Source organism: Musca vetustissima, unplaced genomic scaffold, assembly GCF_032173495.1.
Source record: "Musca vetustissima isolate MV318-11 ecotype Yass unplaced genomic scaffold, APGP_CSIRO_Mvet_v1 utg267722, whole genome shotgun sequence".
NCBI classification, from domain to species: Eukaryota; Metazoa; Arthropoda; class Insecta; order Diptera; family Muscidae; genus Musca; species Musca vetustissima.
The window spans coordinates 2,047-21,858 of NW_026885045.1; positions in this window are offsets into that span (position 1 = coordinate 2,047).

Consider the following 19,812-nt stretch of genomic DNA (forward strand, 5'->3'; position numbering starts at 1 on the left):
CAATATAATCATCGTGCTATAAAAAAATCAACCAAGAAAACTAACCAGAGCAGCAGAAATTGTTTTCTTCACTTATAAACGAACGTAAAAGAACGAATAAGTCACTTATTTCGCCCTCACAACGAAAATTGATTGAATACACACAAGATAAATCTCGCCAACAACGAAGTAGCGTTTCGAGAAGTATTGACAAAAAATTTTGGCAAACTATTATTTGTTTAGTTTCAAATTGAAAGACCTGTAGCGTAGTGTCTTTGTTCGCAAACTACTGTTGTTGGTTTAAAGACGCATGCACTGTACTTACAGTTTAATTTTGGTTGCTTTTCATTCCACATAGATATCCAATAGTTGAATTTTCTTGTTGCTGGTTTTTGTTACTGGCGAAATATTGTATAATTTTAATAATCTCCTGCCCCAGCAAAAAAAAAAAAGAGAGAAAACCAAATTTAAGGAACGGATCAAATTCGAATATCAATGATATACTTAACAGACAAACCCTTTGTTTTAGAGTTTAAATGAAATCAGCTTAAAAAAATTCCTTTGGCAGAGATATCCGTGGTGTAGTATATCTTTTTGTATATTAATTTGTAGTTAATTTCTATCCTTATTTAGCAACTCTTAATTGGTTGTTGATATGTTGACAAAGAAGTGTTTGTCTTCCAGTGAAAATTATAGCAACATTCACCCACAGTGGGCTGTACAGTATTATGCTTGTTTACTTTTTTAGTTGGCAATCGTTGTTCCTTTTTGTTCTAACATTTGTATTCCTCCTTCTTCGTTATGCTTTGTTTGGGGATTTTTTTTTTTTTTTTCGATTTCGTTACGATTATCAAATATTTTGTTTTGGTAAAAATATACCGTTGTTTATTTGAAATGGAATTCCACAACTTGATAATTTTGTAACTTTCTTCTTCTTCCCCAATCGATTAAAAAAAAATAAATACTTTTGACATCAACTTCTTTTTATTAGTGAACGCGTTGTAAAACCACCGTGTATTTACTTCCTCTTTTTTTTTTTTTTTTTTTTTTTTAATGGCAGATGGTAAATATTTTTTTTTTTTGCGTTTTAAAATTTTTTCTTTAAAATATTCAGCTCCTTCAAAAACGTATTACACAAAAGGCAATTGTTGTTCTTCGAAATAATAAAATAAAAAGAATTTTTTCTTTACGCGTTGATGTTTCCTCTTCGGCAAATTAGTTTAAATGACAATATAGATCTTAATTGCCGGCAGTTGATGTGAGGTGTTAGACTTAACGCTCTCTTTATTCTAACTCTGATTGCCTTTTTTACACAAATGCTGAAACACAGTTGCTGAAACAAACTGACCAAAGAGAATTTTAAACAGCTGCTGAAACCCAACCAACCAAAGAGAATTTTTGTTGAGTGCGCCCTTTTTTGATGTATGTTGTTGTGTGGTAGCAATCGAAGCAACTACTACTGAAATGTAGTTTGGTTTTGTTGTTATAATAGACAATATTGGCGGACGATGTTAAAAATGTTGCAGGGTTTAATAACCTGTAGCTGATGAGTGCGTTTATGCAATGTTGCTGTAATGTTGACTAGCATATAAGAGATTTTTGTTGTTTTTGACTATGATATACAGTCGTTTATATTTTGTATTGAAATGCGAAATGTAAAGACCAACAGAATGTTCTCACCCAATCTCTTGTAGATGAACGATTTTGTTTTTGTGATTGTAGGAACTAAAGAAGGTCGAATAAAGATGTTGCGTAACTTTGTAGCAACAAACTTTTTTTGCTTTTCCTTTTGTTCTTGCGGATGCTTTTTACAGCGTTTTTGCGGGACAACTTCTCTTATTATAAAGAGAATATTGACAATAGCGGCGACTTGGATGGTTGCGGTTGAAAACAATTGTTTAAATTTCGCAATTTATCTTTTGATATTTAAACTTTTTTTTTTTTCTTAGGAAACAAAACTCTGTGCTCACAAACTAATAACTTTTTACATACCTTCTTTCCATTTTAAATAAGTCGTGTGAAAAATATCAAGGCAATGCGGCGGACGTAATCCTTTTTTAAAATCGCTTGTTAATTCCTCTACGGCTCGTTTGGACCATGTACGTTCTCGGGAGTAGGCCAAATAAGTGGACTGTATATTTACTCGAGAATTGCGGTTGTAACTCCGTTGAAAGTAAATCTTTGTTTTTGGTTAGAATGAAAGACGGTATGCTTTTGTATTAGAATGTTTTAAATGAACAGCTAAGGTTTTATTCGTTCTTATTTCAGTTACTGTTGAAAACCAAGTGAGTTCAAAATGGCTATGCATATTTCTCTCGCAGACATTTTCTTCATAAAGATGTAGGAACAATATTAAAAAACCTTTCCTCCGTTGAGTGGAAACTCAATGGATTTAAGGTTGCCATATTTGTAAGTTAATATCAGTTAATAAATTCAAATGTAAATTATGAAATAAGAAAAATTCAGTTTGTAGGTAATTCATTATGTTCTTAACTCTAAGTTGTTGAACGCGGTTCAACAAGGTGGATTGATATTGCAAGGTGACAACTTCTTAGAGGAGATAGGGGAAGACATTTTCTTTAGCAACAACTTATTTTTGGAGGGGAGGAGGTGTTCAAGGCAGATCAATGTTTGTATCCTCTGGGTGAGGAAAGCATCCAAGAAGATAACGAAGATTTATTTTTGATACTTTGCTCCCACAGAGTCAAAGTAATTTTTGGCAACCGCTGCAAACAAATAAAAACAACAATTGGATTCCACTGATCCGTGGTGACGTCATAGATTGACATTGCAGCGAGACAACTATTTATCCCACGTTGGATAGTTTTAAGGCCAGAAATAGTTTCAATCTCGACGGAGGGAATGTCAAACAAAGATTTGAGGTGACAATTTACTATGATACGTTTATTTTCATAAGTATCTGATAGAGCTTTCCACGCTAAAGGGAAACTACAATTGGTGAGTGGAAATCTGGAAACGATTTCGCGAGCCTCACCGGTGGTCTTCTGCATTAGATGACAGAGACGTTCAATGCCAGATAAACGACAATTATTTATAAAAAGGGTGGTGAAGAGATCCCGGAAGGTGGGCCAAGATATGAAATCCCCAGCAAAAATATCTATGTCGATAGGTGGGACAACAAAACTATGATTATCGACAGACGGGCAAGTGTAGCTATTGGAGGTGGTAGAAGATTGAAACTCAGGAGCAACGAGAGAGGTGGTGGACAGCACAGAAACCGAATCGACGGATTTGCTCGAGGTCAAACCGGAAGGTGAAATATTTAATTGTGCACTAGGTGAAATGGAGTCATTGCAATCTGGTGGAGGTGGTGAAATTAGAGAAGCTATAGCAGGAGAAGAAATTTCTATAGCTGGAGATTGAAGCCGATCAAGATGGCGGTTAATGGTGGATATACACCAAGTATATGCAATAAATGAAGTGTTGTATTTTTCCTCAACGACATCAATTTTATCATCCTGTGCAGTCTCAGATGTCGCCAGGAAGGTTTTGCACTCATCATAAGTGCACTGGACTTTATTCCACAACCTTCGAATTTCTGAACTACGAATTTCAAGGTTGCAGACAGAATAGGTAGATTCTTGTACATTTTCAAACGATGCTACACTTCTTAAAACAATCTCAGTGGCTCTAATGAAACGAGTTATAGGAGTTATCGACATTTTGTTCCTGAAATGTGAAAACCCACAAAACGAAATTTCTCAATTGAAGAATAAACAACAAGTAATTGAATAAAAAATACCAAAATTCAACAAAGGTTGCTATAGCTCAACCAAAATATGCAAATTACAACAAAACCTCCAATAATATTAACAAAAATAACCAAAATAGTTTCCAAAGATGGTAGATTATATAATCTGTAGTGATAAAGTAGCACAAAGGTAGGAGAAATTAGAAGAAACTTCCCCTAGGTGACAAAACTACTTTAATGCGACCACAAAATGCAATTATTTGTTCCAAATGATCAACGAAAATTCCTCAAACTTTGAAAATTCTACCAATGGTAAGGTGTATTTGAGGCGGTGAATGCCAAATGTAGGGTACAGGTGTCCAAATTTTCAAAAAACTCAACAAGGTGTACTCAATTGTTAAAAAAAATATTGAATAAAAACAACAAAAACAAGGAAGAAATATTTGAAAAATTTATATTTTTCCATGTACTAAATATGCTCCAAAAGAGTGCAATAGTTGCCGACTGTAGGGTACAAATGTCCAAAAATATCAAATACCCTACCAATAAACAGTAATTATTTCGAAAAGATTCAAAAAATAATTTTAATATTAATTTGTACAAATTCACAATTTTTGTCGCTTGGTACCACTGTGCTGTAGTGTGGTGAATAACGAATATCACACAAAACAGAATAAAACACAAGCGACGCTAACAGAGAAATGTCTATGCGTAAGCAGCTACGCACCCACACAACACACGACGCGACAAACGATCCAACAGTGAGAGTTGGAGCCGACAACAATTGTTGGTATATTTTCTATTATACCAAGGTGACGCTAGAAAAAGCGCGTGGAATACACGTGTGTTGTTGTTGCAAAATGACTGTGCAAATTCTCCAGTGAGAATTTATCAATACAGTAGAACAACAAGGAACATTGGGTTGGTGGTGGAGTAAGTAACAAATAAACCAAACAACAAGACAGTGGACTGTTGGGTTATGATTGTTGTTATTGTTTTCGAGTAATAGGTGAGTGAAGAGATGTAAATGTTGTTATTGCAAATAGTACAAAATTTATCTCTGCTTGTTAGAACAAACGAGTGGGGATAACAACGACGACGAATTCGTTTGGTTGGTGAGAATTTAAACAACAAATAAACCAAACGACCAAAGTTCGTTCTCGACAAATTATGGTTGTGTTGTTATTGTAATTTAGACAATGTAAAAAAGAAGTGATCGAGGGAGATTACAACAAAGCTATTGCGTTTGGTTGGTGAGAGGGGAAGAGCAACAAATTAACCAAACGAACAATATATGGAGCGGTGATTCTTTTTTATATTTTAACAACCGATCGTTGGGAACAATTTGCGTTGTTAGCGTAAATATGGATCTCTGCAAATTCTCTCCATATAAGAAGTGATAATAACAACAACTCGGAAAGGTTTTGTATGACCACCGCGACGTAGGGTGATCCGTACAAACTAACGAAATGCAAAGTTCGTGACAACGAAAGAGCATACAATACAAAAGTATATGCAACGACTAGAGTGGACTGTATGGTTTAGCAATAACACACGCGTAGGGTGATTGAATATCGACTTATGCTCAATTAAAAAAACATGAAAACGATCCAACAAACGAAAAACTCGCGGTAGCTCACTTTTTAAAGAAATCTGAGTTTACGTACCTGGTGTTAGTATGGTGATTTGTTGTTGCGGTGATGAGATTATTTCATATGAGAGGTGATTTGATGATGATTTCTCCGCGTAGAATCAACAACAATTAGGCAATTGGCTACTATCCGGCCCGATGCGACCAAATGTTTAGGCGAGGAACTTGCTCTACTCCTCGCCGTTGTGATGGAGGGTGTGTGCAAATAATTAACTCGAGGGAGAGGGGGGATGCGAACGACATCGAGAGCTCCCAAGCAGTTAATGGTGATACGCGCGTGTGGTGCAAATGCAAAGAAAAGAGAAGATATAGCAAGGAAATAAAACACAAGTGATTAATATAATATTCAATTCATTGGTTTTATTGGTGATTCTTCTTCTTTTCGTACAACAAATAAATTACATTTGTGTAATTTGGTGTGGTGGCGTCAGAGGCCTGTTAGTGCTAACACGTAGATGTTAGCTCGACAAGAGTTAGTAAGCAAGTTGACTCTTCGATAGCTACAAGACAAGTGAAGTCAGAGTTCTTGTGATCGCAGAGGATCTATTTCTACTAATACATATACATATTCCAATGAGTGAAAATAGCAAGGAGAGCAAAACAACTACTTCCCCCGCTGGTAGGTCATCCGCGCCCTACGGTATCCGCAGAGGGAATGTGTAGGGGAGATTCCAGTAATGCCAATCAGCATCCGTGATTGATCCAGCTCAGGAAGTGGTTTCAGAACATATCAAACTTATACACCCCTTATTGCTATTTTTAATCTTTCGCTGTCTTTAGGATACTTTCCCATGTCCTGGAGATCTAGTTTTATAAATCCGTCAGCAGAAATGCAGTTGAAAATTATAAAGGTATAGCAAATCTAAGTGTCATTCCAAAACTTTTTGAGGTTTGGCACACCTTATGTTCTTCTGCATGTTCCAGGGTAGAACCATATCTTTCACTTAATGTCCGGATAGCCACTTCGGCGGATTATTTTATGTTTTTTTTAAGTTGCACAATATTTTTAATAAACAAGATAAAAATAATTTAGAACTAATGTTTTCTTAAATAGCTTTTCTTCAAATTATTAGAAAAATGCAAACGGAAATACCTGTTATTTCCGTGTATTCAGGTACTCTTGATGATTATTGGTTATTTTGTTAAAATTTTTACATATTTTGAATTAAGTTCAAGGAACTTAATAAATAACAACAAATTTTGTAATTTCCATTTTCCTATCATTTTATACATGTCGTCGAAAACGTCATCGACGCTTAATACTTTTTGACAGTCAAAACCTAAAAACTCGTCAAACGACAATCCCGAACGGAACATAAGAGTGATAACCAGCAAAAGAAAAGTAGTCACTCTATTTGGAATGAATAAAGTTAATGTAGGCTCTCCCTTTTCCTCTATTTCATATGCGACTCCAGGAATAAATTGAATGCATTGATAAAAATAGTTAACTCAGTTTAGGTTCTTATATTGTCCTTATGGACCCTCCTCCCTCCTATTAATAGAGTAGTTCCTAGATCTTGTTGAACATCTTTTTCGACATATAACGGAGTAAGTTTATTGCCCAATCTTTTGTTGGTCTTAACCAAAACTTTATCTCCTGGTTCATATATCTGAGTTCTTCGGCTTGCATTATGTAGTGTCAGATCTTTCTGCTAAGCACTTTGAAGCCGATTTACAACTTCTCCATCGAAATCGTTTGTACGAAATACTTCAATTGTTTTTTTCCCAATCACTGAATGTACGGATCTGTTATACTCTATTGTAGCCATGAGTATAACTTCTTCCGTATCATCTAATAATCTCTCAAGTTTCAGACTGCGAGCCACCTGTCCGTTAGAAGTACTATGTAATGGAGGCGCATTTACAATTTCAATGTTGAACATATTCTGCAACATCGACTTTATTGTGTTTGAATTGAATGACTTTTCGTTTCACAGTAAATAGTCGTATTAGAATACAAATTTAGTAGCTGGAGGAGTAGAGGCTGTACGTCTACTATAGTTCGCGATCTTAGTGGCTGAACTACAGCAAATTTAGAGAACTTGTCAATGCATGTGAGAAAGTGTTTAGAATCCGTGGAATAAATGTCAATGTGGAGGATTTCTCCACACTTGCTTGGGATGGGAGTTTGAACTATCTGATATTTGGTAGGTTGTCGATTATATTTTGATTGCAAACAAATTCGGCAGTTTGTTACGAATTCTTTGGCTTTTTTACCCATTTTTGGAAAAAATATTCCTCTTGTGCAGCTCTGTGTGCTCTGTTGTATTCTGCGGCAATGATTCCCTTTTGATCATTCAGGTTCGTGATATCGGTGACAAATGATTTCGAATATCTGAATAAAACACCTGGGAAAAGCTCAATTAAATTGTGTTGAATTCTTGCCAACGTTGGTAGATCGCAATGAATTGTGTTTACAACATCTGGCTTCACAACTTGTTGCAAAATCTCAAATAAGTCTCTGTCAAAGTAATAAAATATCGAGTTTTCTTCCCAAACATGATATAACATTTCACACCTTTTACAGTTCCTTCCTCAATTATGATTTGATTCCGAAAACAATTTACCGATAATATTGTGTTTGTAAATGAAGCTTCACTGTGAACTGTTGTTTCGGTTATAACACTGGAGTTGTCGCTCAAGGTGTTAATTTGCTGCCTGGAAAGAGCGTCTGCTACAACATTATCTTTGTCTGGCTTATAAAAGACCTTGGCATTGTATTCATCCACGAAAGCCTTCAAATGCCTAATCCTATTGTTAAGATTTTTATCGGATACAGCATATGTTAAAGGTTTGTGATCGGTAAAAACACGAATGTCTTGAACGCCATAGAAGTAGTTCCGTAAAGTTTTAAGTTTAAAGCCCAAACTATTGCAAGAAGTTCACGTTCTTTTGTAGCATAATTCTCTTCGGCATCAGACAGTGCCCCCGATATCATTGGTCTTCTGCCCTGGGATAAAAAAGCGTCAGTTGTCAAGTCAAATGGTTTTTTGAAATCAGGACAGTTTAATAACACATCTTCCGATATCAAAATATTTTTTAATGCATTAAATGCGTGGATTTATTCATCGTCAGAGTAATTTTTATTTTCTTTGACAGACGCAGAGATATTGCCAAATTGTACTCTTAGAATACTACTTAAAGGTCTTGCGATTTTTGCAAAATCCTTAATAAAACATCTGTAGTACCCTGCTAATCCTAAAAAAGAACGAACCCCACGTAACGTTGTGGGTTGTGGAAAATTTTTCATAGCATTTACTCAGTCAGCACAGGTTGTTATGTCATTTGTTGTTGCCATAAATCCGAGATAATCTGTTTCTTGTCTGAAAAGTTTCGATTTTTCCGCTGAAACTTTCATATTTGCCTCTAAAAGACTTTTTACAACTGATTCCACATCCCGAATATGATTTTCCTTGGACGTCGAGAAGATAATTACATCATCAATATAGACGAAACAACACTTCCCGATATGTTCTCGTAGAACATCATCAATGGCACGCTGAAAAATACTAGATATTTTCCATTTCTCACGGAGAATGCTGTTTTTTCTCTGTCCCGCTCAGCTAGCTCTATTTGATGGAAACCGGATTTTAGATCTAGGGTTGTTAAATACTTGGGCCCACCTAAATTAGACAAAATCTCGGTTATGTCTGGTATGGGATATTGTCGCTAATCGTTTTGTCATTTAGTTTACGGAAGTCAATAACCAGACGTTTGTTTGGGTAACCAAATTCGTCTACTCCTTTTTTATCAACCACCCATATTGGGTTGTTGTAAGAGGATCGTGACGGTCTAATAATACCGTTGGCTAGTAAATTCTCAACTTCGTTTTTGACGAAATCACTTACACCCAATGGGTAGGGGTAAAGCCTCGAGTTACTGGTTAAAATTAGTTATAGTTATAACGAATCTATCGACATCAAAAATTGTGTTTCTTGCTGGTATAATTTAAAAGTATAAACTGACAAATATTACATTAATTTTGCATTTACGTTTTTGCCTGTGTGCTGTCTCAATTAAAAATATGTTGGTATTTTATTTTGAATCGATTATACTATATTTTTTGTTTCGCGGTTTACAAGCGTCTATCTAATTTGTTTGGCTCTAAAGCTTGTTTTAACTACATAATTGCTTAAAGTGACTATACAAATCTTAAAAAAATTATCGTAAATTTTTTTAATGGGACCTCCCCCATTCTCCATTTTAAATTTTCCATATTTTCATTGGGCTGGTAAATGGATACCAATGCATGTTATGGGTTGTAACTTTACACATATATAATTGAAGATTGTAAAAGGAAGAAAAAAATTGCAAAATTAGGTTGTTGTTGTTGTTTTTGGTGATTAAAGATTCGTTATTTTTGATGGCGGGGATGATAACTTCTCACTGGAACATCGGAATCCGAAAATTTCAAGGGTGTTAGAAAGAGTCTGGCTCTCGTATGAACTAGGATTATTAACTTCGCTCAAATTAACAAAATGGCGGACCTTCAAAAAAATTTGTTTCGAAATTCATTCACCATTCGTAAAACACTGCTTCGAGAATAATGCGTTTAAAGTTTGAGAATCACTCTTGCCATAACTTGATACTGACACAATAAATCGGCTATATCTTCAAGAGTTCTTGATATTAGAGTACATTGAATGATATTGTCCGTGAAGTTAGAATCATCAAGATTTTTTAATCATAGTTAAAAACTTATACAAATAAGATACATGTATACGATTCTTTAAAAAATGAATGTGTGATTATTTATTTTATTTTTTATTGCTTTGCAATTTATGCCAATTTTTAATTCATGTGGCCAATTTAAAGTTAACTACAAGGATTCCAACTTATTTCATAGCTATTCAGTATAGTACTTAGTTATGCCGCTACTTATACATAGAAAACATTATTTATTTATACAAATTTATCAAAAAAAAGGAAAAATTAAAAAAATTTAAATGATAATCAGTTTCATGCCATATACCGAAAATAAAATAAAAAAAGTTAGTTAATGAAAAAATCAATCCATGATTTCAGTACCTGTAACGAAAAACTTTTAGGTTATCAGGAACTACATTGAATAGTCTTGATACTTCAACGGTAAAAGATTCGTACATGTGAGGTCCTATTCTAGGTATTAATAATGATTCACACGAACTGAATGAGAAACAGTGAAGAAGTTTATTAAGAACTGTGGTGGCTGTTGTTATATGTTTTCAAAAATAATCACAATAGCCTACAGTTGACAAAACATAAGAATGATCAGCCCAGAAAACATCGAACATAACGGGAATACAGATATCGAACTACTCTCTTAAATTACAAATATTGCGTATATTCGTATAATATTTTAATACTTTGTTAATGTATTCTAAGCGATGTACATATAGAGTGTAGAAAAACAATAAACTATGAATTGAATTTTGAAAAAATCAATAATTTTTTTCTATGTATGTTTATGTTGAACTCACGGTGTGTTCTTTATACTTCACCTCACAAGTTACCTCCGGTTCAGCTTCTCACGTGAGGTGAAATTTTCAAACTGCGACAAAAATAAACGACAACATGCAAGGTACAGAAATAGTGTTGCCATACAAATAAACTGTATTAATTTTTAACATTGTTTCTGTATTTTTTAGTAATTTCGTGAATTCTAACGATGATTTCATTGTTATGTGCATTTGTCACAAAGTGACGACACACAGCAGTGGAAAATGTATTGTAGTTGCCTGCAAATGCCTTGTTGACCACGAAGTCAGGCGCCAAGGAAACGAACATTCTCACGTAAGAATTTCGAATTGTCACAAGAGACATTTGGGTATGAAAGTATTTTTTTTGTAAAAAACCAATAATTAGCTTCTGGGGAGAATATCCCAACAAAAAACTAAGGGAACCGATGAGAATCAGTGGCGAGACCCGAAACTATAGTCTTCCCTGCCTTACCCCTCGGCGGACAATGCCATACATTCCCCACTAATAATTTGTTGTTTTTTATAAAAACAACAAATTGGGATTCAGCCTGACTTTTTTGCAAAAACAGTTATTTTTAACATTTTATTATTCGCAACATAATATATGTATATATATATATAGGATTTCAATAATAAAACACATTTACTTTGATGAGTAATTTTGATTATGTTTTATTGATAAAATTAATTCCTAGAGTAATTTGGCGAAATTAGTGTTTCGCGTCTTTTTGCTTGTAAAATTGATGTTCTACACAGGCAACGGTTGCTTAAAGACTAAAAAATTCTTACAAGCTACTTTACAACTTGAGCTCTACTTGTTGTCTCTTTCTTAAAGTTATACAGATATCATTATCTTATTTACAGAGTTGTATTTTAATAACTTACTCCACTACGTGTCGTTCGTCGGTTACCGTCAGTTCCCACATTCGGCCATCCTGAAGATTCATTCAACCCGAATGATGTGCTTCACTTTTTCATGTACTCAGCTACAGTATTACATTTCCCAGGACCCTCATCTTCACCAATCTTTTCTACTTCGTACCTATCATGATTCAAACGATTCGTTACTTTTTAAGGTCCTAAAAACTTTGGTTTAATCTTTAAACCTGGTCCGAACTGGGTACGCTTAATGGCGACAAGTTCACCTGGTTTATACTCTGTTGCTCTGGCTCTGTTTTTATCAAAACCTCTTTTATTTTCAGTTTGTATTTTATAAATATATAAATATTCTCACGTGACTCAATTCAGACATGTTCTCTTTCAATATCAAGTTCCACTATTGAGTTTCCTTCAATAATCCGTCGAATATTATCAAGATTTTTTACTTTCATATCTAGCCCTGTCAATATTTTAAACGGAGAAAATTTTGTGCTTCTGGAAGGTGTGTTATTGATGCATTGCTGAATCCTGTCTACGTGTTTATACCAGTTTTGCGTATTTTCTGTACACAACTTTGATAAAACGGTTATTGCCATGTCCAGACGAGCGTTGTTCGCTCTCTCATTCGTTGTTCGACCCTTAATTATGAAGGAATTACTTAGTTCCCCATACAAAATTGTCTGAGCGAACACCGACTTTTGTACGTTGTTCAATTCGAATCACTCTCTGAATAACCAATAAATTTGTCCCATCCCTAACAATTGAGAGTATTTATCGAAAATAAATTAATTTTGACAGTTTGAAAATATTTATGAAATTTTCAAACTTTTTCAGTAAAATTGAAAATCATGAATGAAAAGTAAAAAATTGTATAGTTTTTATATATGCAGCAGGATGTAAATTTTGTTTTCTACATAATGCAATATGCATTTCTTTTCCCTTGGTTCTAATTAGCGTACAAAACAAGAAACAAATGTGGGGCAACTCAAACAAAAAATTCTCCAAAATTTTATTTGTGACAGTATGTGACATTTGAATTGAGAAAATATAAAAATGTATTAAAAACAACAACATTTTCAGAAAAAATGGAAAACATGAATGAAAAGTAAACAGATATGGGTTCATACTATAGTCAGGAGAAAGAGAATTATTTTTTCTATTTAGATCCCTATGTAATTCACTAAAATATGTTACATATTTGGTGTAAAACAAGAAACAAAAAGTTTGAAATAAAAAACTCTGATGATATGAATTATGAATAGTGTTGTATGAACGGGTTAATTCATGTACGTAATTCTGAGAGCGAACTACGTTGTTCGGATGCCCGTCAGAACATGGCATATGACAATCTTATTTATTCTCTATACCTGTCCATTTCCACGAGGTACTCCCGTTGCTATCAAAAGATGTTGTATATTTTCTTCATCACAGTAAGTTTTAAACGCATTTGAGGTGAAAGCTGTCCCTCGATCAGTTATTATCCTCTCTGGATTTCCGAAAACTGATGCTTGTTTTTTAATTTGTCTACAACTTCTTCCGTACCCGTGCTTTTAGTTGGATATAACCAAACAAATTTAGAAAATGCGTCTACTACTAATATATGGTTATATTTTTTCTTTGTTAACTCCATAGGTCCGACATGATCAAGATGATATGTCCTCAAAGGTAAATTCGACTTATCGACAGGATTTAAAAAACCTTCTGATTTTCCTAACTTTCCACTGTTCACTAGACACTCAACACAATTGTGAATTACATTAGCTACTTTTTTATTAATGTCACGAATGTAAAATTCTCGCATAATTAACTCAATAGTCTTTTTTGCCCCAAAATGGCCCTCACGATGCGGAATAACCATAAGCTCTTTGTTATAATCCTTATATAGAATGTCATGTTTTATATAATAATCTTCATAGCTATATTTCTCTAAAACTTTCTTTATTGCCCTTATCCATTCATCGGTTGCTTGAGCATTTTTAAGACGATATTGAACTGAATCCTCCACTAATAAATACGAAACTCTACTGAGTGCATCTACTTGTTTCATCCTATTTCCTTGCCGATGTTCGACTATAAAATCAAATTCCTGCAAAAACATTGCCCATCTTTAAACACGGATAGGAACATCCTGTTTTTTAATAGTCGTAAATGCATTACAATCTGTTACTAACTTGAACTTCATTCCTAACAAAAATACTCTCCACTTCTTTAAAGCCTCCACAAAAGCCAAAACCTCTAGCTCATATGAATGATATTTTTGTTCGGATTCAGAAGTTTTGCGACTCGTATACTCTATCGGGTGTAGTTGTTGATCTTCAGAATTCTTTTGTAAAAGTATAGCCATACATACTAGCGTCTGTGTGTACCTTGGTAACAGCCTTCGGATTAAACAAATTTAACACTGGAGAATTAATCAACTTAAATTTTAATTGCTGAAATGCGAGTAGCTCCGATTCTCGATAATGCAGTAAACATACCGTTATTTTTTGATTTTTTTGTATTTGTTTTACACATATTTGGTCATTGTTGTGTTATCAGTCATTCAGTGAAGTTTATTAGAGTATTTTAGAAAATGCCTCGTAATATTAGACAGTCCACCATAGAAGAACGGATAGTTATAAACCAGCATTTGGAAGGAAAATCTGAACGCGAAATATCGAAACTGGTTAATATAAGCAAATCAACGGTCCATGATATTATCTCCAGATATAAAGAAAATGGATTAATATCAAACAAACTACGTAAACCGCGATCAAAGAAATTATCCTCTAAAGACGAGAGTATGGTTTTAAGAGAAGTGAAGAAAAATCCCTTTATATCTGCACCAAAATTGACTTCAATGGTCAAAGAAGCTTCTGGGACAGAAGTTAACCCAGAAACAATAAGAAGGCTTCTCCGAAAAAATGACTTCCATGGCCGAGTTGCACGAAAAAAGCCCCTCATTAGCAAGAAAAACCAAAATGACCGTCTTGCCTTTGCCCGTCAATATATGTCTAAGAATTTTGATTTTTGGAGGACTGTAAGTGTGGACAAAAATAGCAAATTCATAGTTCTAAAATAGTTTTTTTTAGGTACTTTTTACTGATGAAAGTAAATTTAATTTATTTGGATGTGATGGAAGGGGCAAAGTATGGCGCAAACCAAACAAAGAACTAGAAGCAAAAAACTTAAGAAAAACTGTAAAGTATGGTGGTGGGTCGGTTATGGTTTGGGGTTGTATGGCTGCTTCAGGAGTCGGAAACTTATGTTTTATTGATGGAATAATGAACAAGCTTGTGTATTTAAACATTTTGAAGACCAATTTGAAAGAGAGTGTTCAAAATCTGGGTATTGAAGATAACTTTCAATTCTATCAGGATAACGACCCGAAGCATTCTGCACTGGATGTTAAAAATTGGTTGCTTTATAATTGCCCGAAAGTTATAAAAACTCCTGCACAAAGTCCCGATCTTAATGTCATTGAACATTTATGGGACGAATTAGGACGCAGAATGCAGGACAGGCTTTGTACTTCAAAAGAAGCTTTGAAAACGGCTCTGCAGGCAGAGTGGACAAAAATTAGTCCTGATGTTTGCAAAAAACTCGTCGAATCAATGCCTAGCCGATTACAAGCTGTTGAAAATCTAAAAGGTGGTGCAACAAAATACTAATTTGTAGTTTCATCTTTATATTATAGTTTTTTAATGTAGTGCCCGACTTTTATTGTGGGTGTGAAAAGTGCCCTTATCTTAGTTTAATCTTTATGTACAAATTATAAGAGACCTTGAAATAATATTTTTATGTTGTTTTTAAATAAAAGTATTTTTCTGATAAAATAGAAATAAAGTATATTTATTTTCTTTCATAATATCATAGATATTCCAACTAGAAATATTTTTATGTGTGTGCCCGACTTTAAATGTGAGTGACTGTATTTTAGCAGACTGAAGTTTATGCAAGATATCATCAATAAGAGGCATAGGAAAATTGTCTCGCATTATTTTTTCATTCAACTTCCTAAAATCACAACATAACCTTTTACTCCCATCTTTCTTCGGCACTAAAGCAATAGGTGATGCAAACTCGGAAGAACTTTGTTGAACTATTCCGTCATGCAACCACTGTTCTATTTGCTCCTCAACAATCCGCTGATCGACGTTCGAAATTTTACGGGGTTCTTTGAAAAATTGGAACTTAATCTGACAAAATTAGTTTTAATTCAATAGGCGAAGGCTGAGATCGTTTAGGTTCATACGATTCAATTAATTTCCTCACTTTATTATTCGTTTCCCTACACAAATGTGTCAAATCAACATCAATCTCTCGTGACTTTACAGAAAAACAAAGCGATTCAAATTCTTCTCCGAATTCTGACAAAAAATTATTGTTTAAATCCTCAGGTAATTTAGCCTTTTCTCTTAATGTTGATCCCTCTGACGTCATTTCGATGTCAACATATTGCAGATGTCATTGCCGAGTGCTGCAGGGTAGACAAAGATGTCCGCAACAAAAAATTGTACTCTCAGTTTAACGCCATCCACAACTACATTTGCGTAGAAATAACCTACCGGTACGAGAGTAATAAATTTACGCTCTTCTCGGGTGAATTTCCTAATTCCCAATCTATTGAAAATGTCGGATCTTGTAATCGAATTATCACTACCCGTATCAATTATTGCCGAAAATCGTATCCCATTTATTTCCAGCTCCTTAAAATTCCGATTAGGCCTTGTGAAGTTTGGTTTTTCTACACCCTGAAAACCTTGAATCATGCACGAATTCTCCTTCTTAAGTTTTACTTCAAGTGGCTTCTGTTTTGTACATGCATTTGCCTTATGGTCGAAATCGCCACACTTGTAACATTTTATTCTACTGGATTTACATACGATTGCTAAATGCCCAATATCACCACATTTGAAACATTTTCGCTGATTTATATTTTCACGGTCAAAATTTTCTACATTTACATTTCGCGTATATTTAGTTGATGTTGACTGGTTTGAAGAACTCCTAATCTTTTCGTAAATATTCATTTTCTCTTTTAAATCGCTAATGTTTCTGGCCTGATACAATATACTTTTCCCAAATTTCGAGTCTGGAATTCCCTCTATGAAATATTGTATGATGCTCTCATCATCGATAGAAATTGGTTTTCCTATTTCCATAAGAGCGAATAAATATTCGCGAAGTCTCTCATCGTGTTTCTTCCTACGATTTTTCAAAAGCCTATGTACCTCAATGCTTGATAAGGTTGTCATATTTAAAACCTACTTCTCGTCCATTATGTGTACTTTCAAATACAATCCTATGTAGTGGAGTAATTATAATATTTTAAAATTGAAAGATAAATTTCTTATAACCTAGATATACGAATTATACAGAAAATATTATTTACAAAAATATAAACACACAAAAATAAATGAAATTTCCAAACTGTAGTTAAAAAATTTATGAAATGAAATTATCAAACTGTTTTCATTACTAAAAAATTGAAAATAAATTATTAAAGAAGATTCTCTAACTGTATTTTGTACTCAAAACTTTAAAGTTTGAAAATCACTAAAATGGCTATCAAACTATAAACATTAAATCAATTTCAAACTTAAAATATTCAAACTATAAACATTAAATCAATTTCAAACTTAAAATATTAGAAAGCTATTCCATATATAAAATTAACTTTTACTTAAAGCTATTAGACAAAAGCTTTATCATTCAAAAGCTGTCAACTATAGTTATTTAAATTAAAATGATCGTTAAAAGCTTATATAAAAAGAAAAAATAAACTTAACTTAAAGTTCTCCAAAGCTCTCCCTCCGCTCTTGAACTGGACACGCCCTTTCTCTTTCTCTCTCTTACTTCTGCATTCAATCGTTCATCTCTCGGAATAACTTGATGGTTGCTTCCACGAACTAGTTTGTTGTTGCTGTTGCGCACTTGACAACGAATTGGTTTTGTCTTTGTTTGTATGAAACTGAGCGTTAGCTTCCACGAATTCGCATTCGATTTAATGATCGTTAAAAAGATTGTGTGTATCGTTTTCACTCTGTGTTGCTACGTTAAACTCATACACTTTTCGTTTGTCTCTGTTTCTCTCTTTAAAGCTTTTATGCACAGCGTCTCTTATAAAGTTTAAAGTTCACTTTCAAATTTTAACAATTTTTGAATGCAGTTAAATACATACACGCATCGAATTCATGCATAACCAAACATTTTTTCCATGGAAATACGCTCTCGGCACTTCTTTACACTCTTCTTAACCAAACATATGAACTTTCCGATGTTTGTTATCCCTGTTCTCGTTTGACCACTCAGGTTCTTTTCCCTTAAACACAGTCTCTCATATTTTTTGCTCAAATTTTCTCCGTTCAGAGCTTTTATTTCTCATACATATTTTCTCATACATTTTTCTTTATTTTTTCCACTCTCTCACTACTCGATCAGGACTGGTACCCCAATGCAAGTTTTCAATCACGTTTTCCTTCGGCTGTTTATAATAGCACTGGGAAAGTTTTTACGAAGAAAACTTTGAAAAAACCCTTAAAAAAGTCGGGAAATTGAAATAATCGATCGTTGTGTTAGTTACATCGTTTATAACTCAAGAACATCTGCAGCGACGATTCAAAGGACATATAAATCGTATGTGAAATTCCGCAAAAAAAAAATATATATTAAGTAATATTTACAATTCCCCAATTTTTGTATCGAGCTTGAATGTTAAAAGAAATTGTTGTTTTTTAAGACATATGGTTTGTTGAGTTAGTTATATCAACACTTCTAATTTCATAAAATATGTGTATGTTCTAATACTAATAATGAGAAAATTAACATCGACTTTTCAAAAAGTGTATTATTTTTTTGAAGTTTGGATGTGGACCTGTGTAACCTTAAACAGATTGAAATCAAGTTGTTAAACAATGCAAGGATATAATAAATCCGATTACAAAATTTCACGATTTATAGTTAAAAAGTAAAACTGACATTTACAATCAAAATAAGGTATACGGCGTGAACATTGGCCAATCTCTTCCCCCATAACTGCCAAAAACTATTTATAGAATATATAGCAAACATATACAAATCTATAACGGCAATCTGAAAACTAAATAACAATTTGTTTAAAAATGAATTATACCTATAAATGAGCGGAAAACCACTAAAATTCTATGCCAAATCTAAAATTTGTAGTGGAATAAGTTCTACCAAATTATAAACTGTTATGTGCTTGGGCCTTCATTGGGGTACCAGTTAATACTTTTTACTGACAAAACTTAGTGACAAATGTTTTTACCAACCTTATATTGATGCAATATTGATAAGGCAAAATATATGATATATATATATATATATATATTATAGACTCTGTAATATTATTAATTTGTTGATTGATTTAAGGTGAACATTTGGTAACTCTATCTTCTTCGGCCTTGCTTCAAATCAGCTGTCTGTGTCAAGCGAGAAATTTGGTTGAAGAAAATGCAACACAAACATTAGTAACTATTTAAAATTTGTTTTTATTGGCGTCTCATATTAATTTTGTGATTTTAAACAATACGTTTCAGACAATTAGTAGTCGATTTGCAGATGTCCGTCCATCTTGCTGGAGCGCAGTATAACTCTCGAAGTATAACTCTTACCCATATTCGGGGATGGGTATTATCAGTCCACTGTTTGGGACTCCTCCCCACAAAATGGACAATATTTTTCTGAAAATTAATGTTATATTATAATGTGAAACGACTAACTAATTGGAACCAACATTTGCTCGGTGTTCCTGCCAACAAAATGGTCAATATTTTGCTGAATATTAATGTTATATTATAGAGTGCAGCTTTTGGCAACCCTGAAATGTCAAACAACTAAAAAAAGTTGTGTCGCGGGAAAATTGTTAAATAAAATTAATAACACAAATTTAATGTAGTTAAATGAAAATAAACAGTGTGATTTAAGTTTGTACAATATGCTGATTCGTAGTTGATTGGAGTTTTTATTGGATTTTTGCTGTACACTTTTTTTTAATTGAACTGCTAAAGCAGAGATTTCATTTGGTGAAAAGAAGAAGAAGAGCAAGGCTGCTGTTTGTTTGCTTTCTGATTGCGTACTGCTCTAAACTGTTTTCCAACGATCATATATATAGCCGATCTTGTGATTGC